This window comes from Cervus canadensis, chromosome 6 (assembly GCF_019320065.1).
Source record: "Cervus canadensis isolate Bull #8, Minnesota chromosome 6, ASM1932006v1, whole genome shotgun sequence".
Lineage (NCBI taxonomy): Eukaryota > Metazoa > Chordata > Mammalia > Artiodactyla > Cervidae > Cervus > Cervus canadensis.
The window spans coordinates 34,562,729-34,579,187 of NC_057391.1; the positions used below are offsets into that span (position 1 = coordinate 34,562,729).

Here is a 16,459-nt window from a genome sequence, read left to right on the forward strand (position 1 = left end):
GTATCAATTTAATGTTTAATAAACATTTATCGAATCCTTATTATATGAAGAACCTTAAACTGTGGGATTACATTGACATCTATAAACATTTCCTTGTACTCAAGGATTCTACTGTCAGAGAGTGAAAATTAAATGTATCAGTTTAGAGCCATATGATACAGTCTTTGGCAAGCATAGGCAAAGTTATGGACATAAAAATAAAAAATTATAGTAGTTTCTGGCAGATATTTTTAGGGAATATCTAATAATTTGTATCAGATCTTGTAGGCTGGGTAGAGTTTTAACAGACTGAGATTAGCTAAAGTCATGGAAAAGTTAGAGTTAGGAAAAGGTTAAGTTTATTTGAGGAATGTAAAAAATAGGTAGTGACCTACTGCTTACCTACCACTAAGTCAATAGCAGTGATTTCTATAGCTAGTGTACCGGCGTTGCATGTGGAGGAGATGCTAACTTCCCATTTCAGAGAAGGTAAAGTCATGTGCTTGGAGAGCATGTTTCTTCTTGTCTCACTTCACTGGCTTGGCTCTGGCTTCGGGATCGAGGATGGATACCCATGCCTCTAAAGTTAAAATAGATATCCATATGGGTCTCTTCCAGTAGACAAATGAAAATTTCTCATGATGGAAGATTATAATGATAACAAAATATAATTGGATATATTGAGATAAACACTTGTGATTTTGTGAACATAGACTAGTGATTTTAGTGACCGTAGTTATCTGTTACGATCTAAACTAACAGAAATATACTATTTGGTCAAAAATATACTCTATTCAAAATATCGGAAGATGTTTCAATGTAAACCAAAACACTGTAGATACTGCACTATTTGCCTCAAAATTGTACTCATACAATATGTATTTAGCACCTGTACTTAGTAATTGTCAGATAGACCATTATTTAGGATCATTATAAAATAAAACTTCATGCCTATTTAGCTACAGCAATGTTGTCTTATGTTCAATGTTACTGAAAGAAGTGTTGTTCATACTTAGGTTTTCTTTTAAACCATATATCAGCCATTAGCATACATAACAAGGAAAATCAGTTGATTAAATTGTTCCTAAAACTTCAGACTCAGAACTAACCCAACTTCCAAGTCAGTTTTCATATCAATCTTTGCTGACTATGGTCATTTAGATTTCTAAATCTAGTTTAATCATAGAGTCATCAGCAACTGTATTGAATTCCTGCATAACTGGCAAAGTGTCCAGCATAGTGGTGTTGCTCAGGGACCCTCCATAAAGAACTCAATCAATTCACAGCAAATATATACTCCTAGAATGATTTGCTTCTTCCCAGCCCATCTAGCAGTTTTCATCTGATTTCTTCCTAAAGATAGTTTTCAGCTTTGACATGAATGACCTAAAATAAATAAACCCTGAACAATGTATTTCTTCAATTTATCATTTCTCTTCTGTGCCTTTAATTTACCTGAAGTGTCCATTTGCATAGTCATATTCCCAGTAGAATTTCTCAGCAGTAGCATTCACATAATTCATAAAATCGAGTTTGTATGTAATCTTGCTGAATATAGAAATAGCCTTGGTTAACAAGTCCTAGATTAAATTGTGAGGAGAAAAACTGCTACAGTAATATGAGGCATTTGATTTCTGCCACAAAGGCCAAGAAATTCAGTTAAAGAAAAAAATGGCTTTCTTCTTATTATAGCAAATAAATTATTTTCAAGTCTTTTGAATTTGTAGAACTCTGCCGTATCTTAGATTAACTGTGTCATTGTTACAGCAAAAATAGAACTCTGGGTTCATTTTCCCCCATTCCTTTCCATAATTAAATCAAAAGCCACAGACCAGGTTTTCTAAGCAAGCATGAGGATATTCTATGCATAGAGTTTCCACTATCGTTTGAGAATATCCATGGACAAAATAAGATTGTAGGGAGCAGACAGGAAAAAATAAATTCTAGAAATGTTTCTGAATGTGTCATTTGCTTTTTAAAAAATAGAAAACACTTTAAATAATGTAGTTAACCATCTATGTAGATAGTGAGCTCCAAAGCTGAAGAGGAATCTCATAGGTTTTAATGTTTTGTTGGACATTCAGAAACAGAGCAGTGATTCTTTTCTTATGATCCTCTAAGAGATTACAGTGGTTAAGCTACATTTCTCCCAAGTCAGAAGAGCAGTTCCTTCATACATTTGATAAGAAAATTATGCTGTTGTCCTAGGCACATGTTGGTGACCTGAGCTCAATTTCCACTTTCCCACCCAAAGTTCTCTGTTGTGAGTCACTGTGTTTAGAAATGCCCACATTTCTCTTCTGTTATGAATTGAATGAGCCACTGTGTTGAGCAGTCATGGTTCATAACATGATCAAGACATACTATATTTTAGTGTCCTGCAGTTTTAAAAAATTTTATTCAGTGGCTTAATCTTGCCCTGCTTCAGAAAAAATGTCAGGCAGACCCCATGGTCCTTTAGTTCATTTTTAGAAATAGAGTCCTGCAGTGCATTCAAATCACAGTCATACATCTAGTTCAGAGTTTTGTATGTATGCTGCAAAATAGTAATACAAACCCTAACATGATGTAATGGAAAGTTTTCTCCCCTGCACAGCTTGGGGCAACTTTGGGCTGGAGACCTTCAGTGGGCAAGGGAAGGAGAGGGGCTAGTATGGTTGGCTTCTTCTTGTTTGTCTATTTATTCTCTGCCCTCCTCTCCACCACCCTGTCCCTGACCTGATAGCCAGACTCTGACGTTCCTGGCTTGGGGTAGGGTAGGAAGGTTTCTAGATATAATTTTGTCTTTCTTCTGTGGCACATTAATGGACTCTTCCATGGTGGCTCCATGGTAAAGAACCCGCCTGCCAATGCAGGAGATGTAGGTTCAATCCCTGGGTCAGGAAGATCCCTTGCAGAAGGATATGGTAAACCATACCAGTATTCTTGCCTAGGAAATCCTGGACAGAAGGACCTGGTGAGCTACAATACATGCAGGCTCAGTCACTTCAGTCTTGTCCAACTCTTTGTAATCCTGTAGACTGTAGCCCACCAGGCTCCTCTGTCCGTGGGATTCTCCAGGCAAGAATACTGGAGTGGGTTGCCATGCCCTCCTCCAGGGCATCTTCCCACCCCAGTGTTTAAACCCACATCTGCCTGCATCTCCTGCATTGCAGGTGGATTCTTTTACCCAATGAGCCATATGGGAAGCCCTACAGTTGATGGGGTCGCAAAAGAGTTGGACACGACTTTAAGGACTAAATGACACTCATTTGGTGACTAAATGACAAGACCAATCTAGAAGAGATTCACAAAGGTGTGTGCCAAGGAGAGATCTCTAGGCATGCGTTGTCCCAAGACCATCCCTAAGCCATATTCCTTGAGCATATTGTGCCGTATCCCTCCTGCCTGTCTGCTGAAGGCTTCTCTCTCCTCCAGGCAGCCGGCTCAACAAGAGCCCAAGACAAGAAGCCCATGTTACCTCTCCTCCCTGTGTGACTCACAGCTGTAGGCAGAAGTGCTTACCAATAAATGCTGCGAGCGCGCCGAGATTCCAGTGTAGCAACTTCTAGCCTGTGGTCATACAGGTTTTGATTTCCTCAGATATGTCCAGGCATCATTTCAGTGAAAATATTTCAGTGCTTTGACTGGTCCCATGAAATGCCCCTAAATAGGCCTGAGATGTAATAGGCTCCCCAGATGCCTGGGGCCTGAGAAGCGTCATCTCACAGTTTTCTTCAAAGATGTCTTTCCTGTCAACTTTGATCTTTGATCCTTTTCTCTGTGCTTAATTATCTATAAATCCCTAGAATCATAGAATGGAGTTTCTTTCACTTTTGAAAATTCTGCATAAGAAAGAGATTTGCCTTGCACTCATTGTGAAATTCTGTGGATTTTGTTCTCTGTCAAGAGTGTATCAGGAAAAGTCTATTCTATTATCTGGTTTCACAAGAGTATAGGATTATAAGAATTTTCAGAATTTCTAACTGATGTTCTTATGTGATCATCAGTAAATCCTTTTGGTTCTATCTTCAAACTATACTCTAAATGGAACCATGTCTTGCCAAGTTCACTGTTGCCACCCTTGTGTAAGCTATCAGCATGTTTCCCCTCATTGATTAAAATAGTCTTTTTATTAATCTTCTTTCCAGTTCAGCCTCTGTTTTAGAAGAAGCTGTTTATCCACTATATTATATAAGGTGGACTAGGCTAAGTTATATCAGGTAGACAAGGCTTCGCTGGTGGTTCAGTGGTGAAGAATTTGCCTGCAATGTAGGATATGCGGGTTCAATCCCTGGTTCAGGAAGATCCCTTGGAGAAGGAAATGGCAACCCACTCCAGTCTTCATGCCTGGGAAATCCCATGGACAAAGGAGCCTGTCGGGATACAGTCCATGGCATCGCAAAAGAGTTGGACATGACTTAGGGACTAAACAGTAACAACAGGCTGAGTTAACAAATAGACCCATACATATAATTATCCAAAACAAAAATCCTTTAGCTTTTATCATGGAAGTGTTTAAGATGTTCCCTAGTTGATTATGTTGGCAGTGGCATTGTATATGTGATCGGTGTGTGTAGTGGGGGCATGTAGGAGTAGAGAGTCTATTCCATGCAGTCATTAGGCACCTAGGGTGATGATGTTTCTGTCATCTTCAATCTATGGCTTCTAAGATTGCTCTGAGTATTACCTCCATCCCTGTCAGCTGGAAGTGGGAAGGAGTTTGAATGAGCATGCATGGAAGACTTCTGTCTGTCGCATATGCGTTAGTTCCAATCACATTCTGTTGTTCTGTTGGCAACATAGTCTGTTCTGTTGGTACACAGTCACACCATTGGGTACCAGGTATAAGAGGGCATGGGTTTTGGTCAACTGCAAACCATCTCTGTTACATTCATTCGAGAGCCATCTCATCCTCCTGATCGGATTCTCCCATGGCTTCCCACTTACCTAAAATGGAATTCACATTCCTCACTTGGTCATTTCATGTCACTCTCTTCTTTACTCACTCTGCTTTAGACACATCATTCTTCTTGTTCTCCACAACTCAGGACTTAAACATTTGCTGTTCTTTCAGCCTGGAATGTTAATTTTCAAATACCATCATCAGAGAAATGTCTTCCCTGACTCCCATATCTTAGATAATCAACCCCTAATCCACTGAATGATCTATTGTTTCTTCCTATCACATAAATGCCTGGAGTTATTTTATACATTTAAACAACTTACTGTCTATTTCATGGCACTGTATATAGGAACAAAGAAATTATCTATTTCTCACAACGCCATATCCCTGGAGTTTAAAAAATTGCTCAGCATATAGTAGATTCTCATAAATATATGTTGAATGAATTCATCACTTTTTATGATTTCTTCTGGACTTCTATTGCCCATTGATACTCTTAAATATATAATAAATAATATTAAACAAAATTAGGAAATTCAACAGCATGTTAAAATTATATTAAATATTTATGTGATGACTACTCATTTGAAAGGCCACATTGTTCTAATTATCCATTGCTGTGTAATAAGCCACTACAAGACAATAGCTAGAAATGATGTAATTTACTTATTTACTCACATATTTGGGGGTTGGCAAACTTAGCTAAAATATCTAGTACTGTGTGTGTGCATGCTTAGTCATGTCTGACTCTGCAACCCCATGGCGTGTAGCCCTCCAGGCTCCTCTGTCCATGGGATTATCCAGGCAAGAATACTGGGTTGCCATGCCCTTCTCCAAGGGATCTTCCAACCCAGGTATCAAACATGTATCTCCTGTGGTTTTTGCTTTGGCAGGCGAATTCTTTACCACTGAGCCATCTAGGGTCTCATATAGTTGCACTCAGAAGATAGTGGGGCTGGCATCATCTTCAAAGCTTTTCCAATCAAATTTCTGGTTTCTGGACCAGAAAGTCTAAACAGCTGGGTTCCTTAGGTCAGTCTCTCTGTCTCTCATCTATTGGTCTCTCATTTCTCTCATTCATTTTCAATAGCCTCTTTACATGGTTTCTCCACTCGGCAGCCTCAAGTTACCAGGCTTGTACAGGTTCCCAGATTAGGGTGTTTCTATCCTTTTAAGTCGTGTGGTATCATTACTGCTATTGTCTGTTCATCAAATCAGTGCCAGAAGATTGGCCTGGTTCTAGGAGGAGATCAAACATTTTCACCTTTTGGAGGGATATGAGTCAGATAGTCTGCAGATGTGTTTTAAAGCCACCACCACAAGCCATATTCATCATTCATACTCTTATGCTGCCTCAATGCACGTTTATGCCTCTGTCTTTCCCCTTTCCTTCTTAATTTCATCAACCACTATGTTGAACCCATGGCTTCTGCACAACTGATATCCTAAACAGATGTCCTCTTTAAATTGTAGAATTTCTCCAGTTTATCTTTGTTGGCTATGATATCAGATTCCTAATATGTAGGAAATATTTTGTCAATATTGAAATAGATTAACTTTTATGGAAGAAGTCAATATGTATTCAGAAAAGCATGAATTTACACTTTCCTAACTGAACAAAAATATACTGTAACCTCCAGGAATATCATAATCCTCTGTTCTGAAAAACATTGATTTACCTAACTCTAGTGTATCCACATGAAAGGACTGAGATCTTTAAAAACCTGACTTTTTATATTAAACATATTTGTTCAGAACTCATTTAATGGTAATATATCAAATATTAGCACTGCTAATATTTCAAAATGATCTTTAGGGTTATTACAAAAAAAATCTTAAAATTATAAAATTCTATGAAAAAAATGTTAGTTTTTTTGAGTATGCAGGTTCTGTTTAAGAAATAGTAATTGTTATTATCATTTTGAGCATTCACCATGTGCTAGGCTACCAGGTGCACCATATACAAGAAGTTTTTGATAATTCTGTAATGTTCATGAAGTAAAAAATATTATTATCCCTATTTTAAAGAATAATAAAACTGAAGAGGAAGCAGTGAAATAACTTTGCCCAAGTACAAGCCTTATTTAATCAGTGAAGCTGAGTTTCAAAGCCCACGCAGTATGGTTCAAGGGCCACTGTCTTAACCAAGGTACCATCAGTTCAGTTCAGTTCAGTTGCTCAGTCATGTCCGACTCTTTGCAACACCATGAATCGCAGCATGCCAGGCCTCCCTGTCCATCACCAACTCCCAGAGTTTACTCAAACTCATGTCCGTCAGGTCAGTGATGCCACCCAGCCATCTCATCCTCTGTCGGCCCCTTCTCCTCCTGCCCCCAATCCCTCCCAGCATCAGGGTCTTTTCCAATGAGTCAACTCTTCATGTGAGGTGGCCAAAGGACTGGAGTTTCAGCTTCAGCAGCAGTCCTTCCAATGAACACCCAGGACTGATTTCCTTTAGGATGGACTGGTTGGATCTCCTTGCAGTCCAAGGGACTCTCAAGAGTCTTCTCCAACACCACAGTTCAAAAGCGTCAATTTTTCGGCGCTCAGTTTTCTTCACAGTTCAGCTCTCACATCCACACATGACCACTGGAAAAACCATAGCCTTGCCCAGACGGACCTTTGTTGGCAAAGTAATGTCTCTGCTTTTTAATATGCTGTCTAGGTTGGTCATAACTTTCCTTCCAAGGTACCATAGTGCCTTTCAAAATTCAGCCAAGTTTTCAAAAATGTATAACTCCTCCCCCTGTCTCCAAATTGAACTGACTAATTTCCTTCTATTTTCCTCTACCCTTGCCTTGCCAAAAACTTACTAAGAATTCTTTCTGGGTTGTAAATTGAATACATTTTTATGCACATTAGAAAAAAATCCGCAACTGTTTAGTCCTTCCCATTACACTATTCCCATTACACTTCCCTCCCCTACATACAATCATTTTTGATTGGAGGAAATCCCATGTTTTTTTAAATCAGTATTTTTTCTCCAGTAATGGTGGGCATACTTCACGTTCTAACCAACATACTGTTTGTAGTTTAAGATTGTCTAAATAATATTACATTTGAAGGACTGAGCATGACTCTGTTACTTTTATTGGCAGTCTTACAGGTTATTGTTCAAAATTGTTAAAGAATTTCTATTAATGATAAGAGATCCATTGAATTATGAAAGACAAAGATACAAAATAACTGCACACATAAGACACCTAGTATAGACAAGGAACAAAACAAGAACTATAAAGTGTGTTCATTGTTTTCACTGAAAGGTATATACCTCTAAGCTATTGATCAGAAAGTCAGAGTTAATTGTCAATTTTCCAGAAAGATTTGATCTTATTTAGCGCCCAGTGTGTTTCTAAATGTAAATTACTTGTGAATTACCAATTACAGGGTGGGCCCAGTTCCTCCAGAGCATTTAGATTAATCAAATTAAATTTCCAGTCATCAATAATTTTCTTCCATAACCTTTCAATAATAAAAACTGTAAAGATAATAGCTGAAATTGTAAAAAAAAACTAATCCTTTAACTTTCTCCAACAGCTAAACTGTTTGCTGTGTGCAGGTGTCCCAATTACTCATGTAGATTAAATGCTCTATTTCTATTTTCCCAATTTAATATTCTGTAGTAATTACATCTCCCCAAAACGCCATAGAGAATTTTAGTGTATTATGTTGTGTAGCTCTGAAATTGTTTCATTATTATCTTTTTAAAAATTAATCAGGACTATACAAAATGTAAAAATTACCAATTTGGTAGTTCTCATCTGAATATAGATAACTCACTTTTCTCTTATAAATGAAATAAATCTAACTGCCTTTGTTAGTTGAAATAACACAGGAGGGATTATAAAATATAATTTCAAGTACAAAGTTTATCTGGATACTGTATAATCTTATAATTAATTTTATATAATTATATACAGACAGTCATACATCTTATTTTATTAAAACTTAGATGGTCCCACTTAGTAGTTGGAATCTGTCACATATACTTTAGTCAAAAGGAGATGCATCACTTTGTAGTAGTGCTTTAAAAGTCAATTATTGTTAACTGTGAGAAAAGAAGAAGCTTATTCAAGTAACATTGTTTTTAAATTTCTTCTGTTTCTTTGAAGGCATTCATATATCTCTTTGTTTGTTTCATTTTTGGATATCCTATAGTTGTAAAATAGAAACAAAACAATGATATTAATTTGAAAACTCCTGATTCAGATTTTTTATCCTGTTGTTATGGGAGGTGCTTATTTCCCAGGCCTACTGTCTCGCCATTCTTAGTCTGTATGGATTAAACAGTCTGCAGACAGTAAAGTATAGCAGGAAAAAAGATCTATGATATGGACGTGGCTTCTTTTAAATTAGCTCCCAGACTACGAATAAATAAAGAGGCCTCTGCTTACTCTCCTCTACACCAAGAAATTACAGTTCCTAATTTTTAAGTACTTTTTGCACTAAAAGTCTATGATTCTACACTATCAAAACAAACCATGACCTGTGCCCATTTCTGAGTTCAGTTCAGTTCAGTTCAGTTCAGTTGCTCAGTCTTGTCCGACTCTTTGTGACCCCATGGACTACAGCACACAAGGCTTCCTTGTCCATCACCAACTCTCAGAGCTTGCTCAAACTCATGTCCATCGAGTTGGTGATGCCATCCAACCATTTCATCCTCTGTGGTCCCCTTCTCCTCCTGCTTTCAATCTTTCCCAGCATCAGGGTCTTTTCCAGTGAGTTAGTTCTTTGCATCAGGTGGCCAAAGTATTGGAGTTTTAGAATCAGCATCAGTCCTTCCAATGAACACCCAGACTGATCTCCTTTAGGATGGACTGGTTGGATCTCCTTGCAGTCCTAGGGACTCTCAAGAGTCCTCTCCAACACCACAGTTCAAAGCATGAATTATTCAGCACTCAGTTTTCTTCATAGTTCAGCTCTCACATCCATACATGACTACTGGAAAAACCATAGCTTTGACTAGATGGACCCTTGTTGGCAAAGAAATGTCTCCGCTTTTTAATATGCTGTCTAGGTTGGTCATAGCTTTTCTTCCAAGGAGCAAGTGTCTTTTAATTTCATGGCTGCAGTCACCATCTGTAGTGATTTTGGAGCCCAAAAAATAAAGTCCAAAGTCTGTCACTGTTTCCATTGTTCCCCCATATTTTGCCATGAAGTGATGGGACCAGATGCCATGATCTTAGTTTTATGAATGTTGTGTTTTAAGCCAACTTTTTCATTCTCCTCTTTCACTTTCATCAAGAGGCTCTTTAGTTCTTTTTCACTTTCTGCCATAAGGGCAATGTCATCTGAATATCTGAGGTTATTGGTGTTTCTCCCAGCAATCTTGATTCCAGCTTGTGCTTCATCCAGCCTGGCATTTCACATGATATACTCTGCATACAACTTAAATAAGTAGGGTGACAATATATAGCCTTGATGTACTCCTTTCCCAATTTGGAACCAGTCTGTTGTTCCATGTTCAGTTTTAAATGTTGCTTCTTGACCGCATACAGATTTCTCAGGAGGCAGGTATGGTGGTGTGGTATTCCCATCTCTTGAAGAATTTTCCACGGTCTGTTGTGATCCACACAGTCAAGGGCTTAGGTGTAGTCAATAAAACAGTTGTAGATGTTTTTCTGGACCTCTCTTGCTTCTTTGAAGATCCAATGGATGTTGGCAATTTGATCTCTTGTTCCTCTGGCTTTTCTAAATACAGCTTGAACATCTTGAATTTCACTGTTCATATACTGTTGAAGCCTGGCTTGGACAATTTTGAGCATTACTGTGCTAGCATGGGAGATGAGTGCAATTTGTGGTAGTTTGAACATTCTTTGGCATTGCCTTTCTTTGGGATTGAAATGAAATCTGACTTAATCACACTTTATTTTTGTTTACAAATTTGCTTATACAAATATGTGACTACAAATACATAGTTGTACAGATTTGATTATTAAAAAACATTGAACTCTCAAACTAAATTATTTTTTAAAAAATTTGTTTTAGTTACTTACAGTAGAATGTTAAACCAGGAAGATAAATGCAAATGGTACTTTCAATAGATGTTTAAAAGGTTTCTATTCCACACTAGATCTGTATCAGTTGCTATAAGGGACGAAAAAGGAATGGGTACAGTCGCTGAACCCCTCGAGTTCTTAAACTTATAGGGAGACAATCAGCAGGGCAACTCACTCCATAGATCGTGAGGAAGATCATAACTTCACAGTAGAAGAATAGGCAAAAGCTATTCTAACAGAATAGCTTGCTGTTGTAAGCTCAGGTGAAGAAACGATTAATTATGATTAGGAAGACAGAGGAAAATTCCCAAGAAGGTGGCATTTGAGAAGGTGTTTGAAAAATGAGAATCCTTTCATATGTAGAAATGAAGTCCCTCTTTCCTTTTCTGCTCAGATATTGATGTTAAGTAGCTTTTTGAACTTCCTCCATTTCTTATTTATGAAATATCAGAAACTATAATAGCTTTTTAAAAGAAAAATAACTCTTTTAACTTTCGCATTTTACAGTAAATATTTTCAGAAATTAGGTAATTTATGCATTTTATTTTGCAATTTTGAAATAATGCCTAAATGTTTATATTTTACAGTCTTGAGTTGCATAAGATTTTATATAAAAATCTTAATTGAATTAGTCAATTTTATGTTTACTGTGTTTTCTGTTTCTCTTTGGTTTCCATCCAATATTCTTCTAACACTAGTGCTCTTTCTAAATGCTTCAGGAAATCTCTAAATAGAGATAATCAACCTAATTCTTGTATTATTACTCATCTGGACTTGATAAGATGATTTCTTAATTTTAGCTTTCAAAGAATCTTTTCTATTTTTTTCTTTTTTTAAATCTTATTGTCTCAGCAAATATAGTTATCTGAAAATTGTGTGTGCATGGAAATCAACCCAGTTGTTCCAATCCATCTTAGCAAAAATGTATCTGTTAAAATCAATCAAGAATGAGTGATAAGTAAGAGAGAATTTATCTGTGTAAAGTTCATAAATTCATTCCAAAACTAATTAGTTAATTTCCAAAATCCAAAAAGTAGGAAAATACTTTTAAAAGCTAATGAAAAAAAATCAGCTACTTTTTTTCTAATTAGAGACCTTTTTCAGTCGTGGAAACATTAGGATTGGTCTTCTCATGATTCTTTCTATCATTTCTGCCCCACATACAGTTATTTAGTTAATATACACAGGGATAACACAATTCACATTCAAGTTTAAGACATCATTGAATGGATGATATGAGCCCATTGCAAAAAAATGAGATAGAAGAGAGTAGCATTTTATTTATCTGCATAGATCAGTGGTTCTCAGTTGGGGGCAGTATTTCCTTTAGAGGACATTTGTCAATGTACTGAGTCATTTGGGGCTTCTCAGGTAGCCCTAGCCTACCAGCCAATGTAGGAGATAACAGACATAGGTTAGATTGTTAGGAAGATATCCTAGAGGAGGAAATGGCAACCCACTCCAGTATTCTTGCCTGGAGAATCCCATGGACATAGGAGCCTGGTGGGCTACAGTCCATAGGGTCTCAAAGAGTCAGACTTGACTGAAGTGACTTGGCATGAGACATTTTTTTATTGTTATGATGGGGAGTGTGGTGTGCCACAGACATTTAAGGGGTAGAGGCCAGGGATGCTGTTAAATACCATTTGATACACTGGGCAACCTTCATATAAAAAAAATACCTGGTCCAAAGTGTAAATAGTGATGCTATTGAGAAAATCTGGCGTAGGTAAAGGTTTCCCTTATAGTCAGCTAGAAAGACTCACAAAGCTATACACTGATGTGTGTACACACATAGTTAATTTCCAAAAACGCTGTACATTTTGACACAGCATTGATGTCAGATATTAATCATTCTTGACACATTTCTTAGAATTTCAGATGTCAGTTGTTCTTAACCTGACTTGCATGTTTCTCTGTATCTTGGAAAAATGTATCAACTAGCCCAGCTTTTGTTGTTGTTGTTTAGTCACCCAGTTTGTCCGACTCTTTGCAACCCCATGGGCTGCATCATGCCAGGCCTCCCTGCCCCTCACCTTTGAGCAGTGTCTCTTCTCTGTGGTCCATATCTATGAGCTCCTGTCTCCTGGGTTATAATGATCTCTCTCTGTGAGTCTCAGCTGTTTACCCACTCAGTATCTTAGACTCATTCCTCTGAAGCTCTATACTCCATTTGCCAACATATCTCACATCATTTGTTAAAATTTTTCAATGTGCTTCCCAATTTTGAAATGTAATATTTACTCTAATAGTAAATATTAATGTACTAAGACGTGCTCCCTCTCCCAGGTCATCCATTGAGCCCACAGAGTCAATGAACACAGCCAAATGAACACAATTTTTTCGTATATGGTGCTCTTAAGTCCTATACAATTTCCACGTTTCCAGTAGCACTAGAAGATAACCTGTCAGATTATCCAAAACATGAAAGTAAGGTGATGGAAAATTAAAAAATAGATATTTCTGTAGCTTTTATCAATCATTCTAACCTTTCTCCTAATTTATCCTGTTTGTGTGTGTATATGTGTGTGGGAAATAGAGAGTGTATATGTGGTCGAAAGAGCTTATCTTCGTACACTATGGGTTAAATGCTGACTTTCTTTACTGAAACTTATTTTGAAGGACTCTTTCTACCATGGCACATTTCATTTCATTTCACATTGACTATTAATTTATTCTGACGGAAGTAGGAAAACCTGAAAAGCGAGGCATGTAATTGATTGCAGTTGGTCTGTTAATTTAGAAGTTATTTGGTGTGAGTGCTCCGAGAAATGATGTTCACTTCATAACAAAATTTCAGTCTTTTTTTCCTCTCACAGTAATGGAATCTAGACTTGGTGTCCCTGTTCTTTTGTTATTAGTTTTAATATATTATTGTTACACAGTATCCTCTTGCCTTCCTCTTGCCTGGCGATAATATAATCTGGATATATTAAAACACTATCTTAAAAATGTAATGTAAAATATGACTTTATTTTAATAAGTGTAACAGAAATCGTCAGCATATAAGTACATACCTTATTGGACTTTTATGAAGTGGGCACATCTGTGTCTGTAGCACCTTGATTGAGAAGCTGAGAATTAATGTTAATAGTTATCAGGAAGTTTCTCTCTTGCCACTCTTTCACAGCCTCACTAAAATGTGACTTCTGACTTTGAACATCCTTTACTAGTTTTGCTGTTTTAATGGAATTATATACTATACAACTTATTTCTAGATTTCTGTCCCAATATTATGTTTGTGATATTCATATGCTGTTATGTATATAGCAAGATGTTTTTAATTTTTAGTATAATATTCCATTGTATGCATAGAACAGAATCATTACATTTGGCTATTTATGAATTTTCGAGTTGTTTCCAGTTTGAGACCATTGTGTGAAAAATTCTGCTCTCAGTATTTTTGAACCAGTCTCTTCATGAAAATATTTCCATTAGATGCATGCATGCTAAGTCTCTTCCATCATGTTCGATTCTTTGTGACCCTGTGGACTGTAGCCCACCAGGTTCCTCAGTCCACGAACTCTCCAGGCAAGAATATACTGGAGTGGGTTGCCATGCCCTCTTCCAGGGGATCTTCCCGACCCAGGGATCAAACTTGCTTCTCCAGCAGCTCCTGCATTGCACACAGATATCTTTACTGATGAGCCACTAGGGAAGCCCCTTCTATCAGATATGTACCTAATAAGCATAGGATAAGATGTGATATCTAATAAATTTTCCAATTTACACTTCTGCAAGCATTCCATTTGTTCCATGTTCTTGTCAGTGCTTAATGTCATCTGTATTTTTCATTTTAAACACTCTATTTGGTGTCATGGAATCATAGTGTGATTTTAAATTGCATTTATCTTATGATTTGTGAATTGAGTAAATTTTCAAAAGATTTTGACCACTCTATTATCTTTTTTTGGCAATCACCTGTTCAAGTCATGGCCCACTTCCCTCCTTTTGTGTTTTACTTTTCTTCATTTGTAGAGTCCTTTATGTATTTGATATGTCATTTATTTAATATATTTATTAAAATTTTTTCTTCTACTTTGTGGCTTACCTTCTCACAATCTTAATGCCATTCTATAATGAATAGGAAAATCCTCCATTTTAATGCAGTCTAAACTATCCAAAAAAAAAAGGGGGGGAATTTAAGAAAGCTTTTTTATTCTTTTTAAGAAAAATTGTCTTAAACTTAGATAATAAAAATATACTCTTATGTGTCCTGCTAAATGTTTCATTGTGTTACCTAAATATTTGATGTATAATTCATTTGAAATTGACTTTTCTATGTGGTTTGAGGTAGGACTAAAGATAATGTTTTGGTTTTTAATTTGCATATCTAGTTAAATCATTACCACCGATAAAATTGACCATTACTTCCCATTATACTGCTTCATCACTTTTGTCATAAATTAAAGGATCAAAAAAAAAAAAAGGATCAAATACATGTGAGTCTATTTCTTGATTCATTTCTCTTCTATTTTTTAGTCTTTGTTTACACTTATGTTAATACTACTCTGTCTCAATTACTATAAAATTGCATGAAATCTGGTAGAACAAGGATTTTTGCTTTTTCCTTTTTTAGTCTTGCCTTGGTTAGTCTTGGCCCCATGTGTTTCTATATGTATTTAATGAGCAGTTTATCACTTTTTACTTGGACTCCTAAAAAAACCTGAAATTTTTATTTGGACTGAATTGAATCTGCAAATCATCCAATTATTGTCATATTCTACCCCTCCTTTTATTTGTCTTCTTTAATTTCTTTCACAACAGTTTGTGATCTTCAACGGAGTGATCTTAAACATCTTTTATTAGATTTATTCTGAGTATTTGAGAATTTTGTTTTCTTTATTTTTGGCATTGTACATAGTATCATTTTTAAGGTTTTATTTCCTATCTATTTTAATGTATTTATTTCTTATTTGTTTTGATGCAAATGACTTTGTATATCAACCCTGCTAAATTCAGTTATCGATTTTAATAATTATCTTAAGAGTCTCTTGAATTTTCTATGTACATAATCTTGTTGGCTTCAAATAATGAAAGATATACTTCTTCTTTTTACATATATATATTTCTTGATTTATTTTGTTGCCAAAAATGTCAAAATCACATGTTTAATAGCAGTAGAATATTGCATACCCTCCTCCCTTCTGCAATGCCAAAGGGAAAGTTTTAAGAGTCAAATCATTAAATACAAATCTTGTTGTTTTTATTGTTCAGTCGTTAAGTCATGTCCAACTCTTTGCAACAACGTGAACTGCAGTACACCAGGCTTCTATGTCCTTTACTGTCTCCTGGGGTTTGCTCAAATTCATATCCTTTGAGTCGGTGATGCCATCCAACCATTTTATCCTCTGTTGCCCTCTTCGTCTCCTGCCCTCAATCTTTACTAGCATCAGGGTCTTTTTCCATCATTCAGACAATTTAATGATACTGTTCTGTTCATAGCTGGCCAAGAACTTTTAATGAGTTCTAAATGCCATGAAATAATTGAATTATTGCAAACAATGCAAGGAAGGAAGAATAGGGGAATGAGGATATGTGGAACATGTAGAAATCAAACATTAAGCAGGAGGAAGAAAATAATAAAAGAGAACAT

General features: G+C 36.4%; 1 protein-coding gene across 1 annotated transcript in view; it reads left to right on the forward strand.

Annotated features, from left to right (window-relative positions):
• The window catches only part of MDGA2 (MAM domain containing glycosylphosphatidylinositol anchor 2), an 858,597-nt gene that overhangs the window by 571,200 nt on the left and 270,938 nt on the right, over window positions 1-16,459 (forward strand). The window lies entirely within an intron of this gene.